The following is a 338-nucleotide window of genomic DNA, read 5'->3' on the forward strand; positions in this document are numbered from 1 at the left end:
TGACTAGTATTGCTGTTATTTATGCCTTCAATCTCTCTCCAGGGTTCTTTTTCTTTTTTTTTCCGTTTCTCTTTTTTTTTTTTTTTTTTTTTTGAGACAGAGTTTCACTCTCGTCACCTAGGCTGCAGTGCAATGGTGTAATCTTGGCTCCCTGCAACCTCCACCTCCCAGGTTCAAGTGATTCTCCTGCCTCAGCCTCCCAAGCAGCTGGGATTACAGGCACATGCCACCATGCCTGGCTAATTTTTGTATTTTTGTAGAGACAGGATTTCACCATGCTGGCCAGGCTGGTCTTGAACTCCTGACCTCAAGTAATCTACCAACCTTTGCCTCCCAAG

The sequence above is a fragment of the Papio anubis genome, chromosome 1 (assembly GCF_008728515.1).
Source record: "Papio anubis isolate 15944 chromosome 1, Panubis1.0, whole genome shotgun sequence".
NCBI lineage: Eukaryota > Metazoa > Chordata > Mammalia > Primates > Cercopithecidae > Papio > Papio anubis.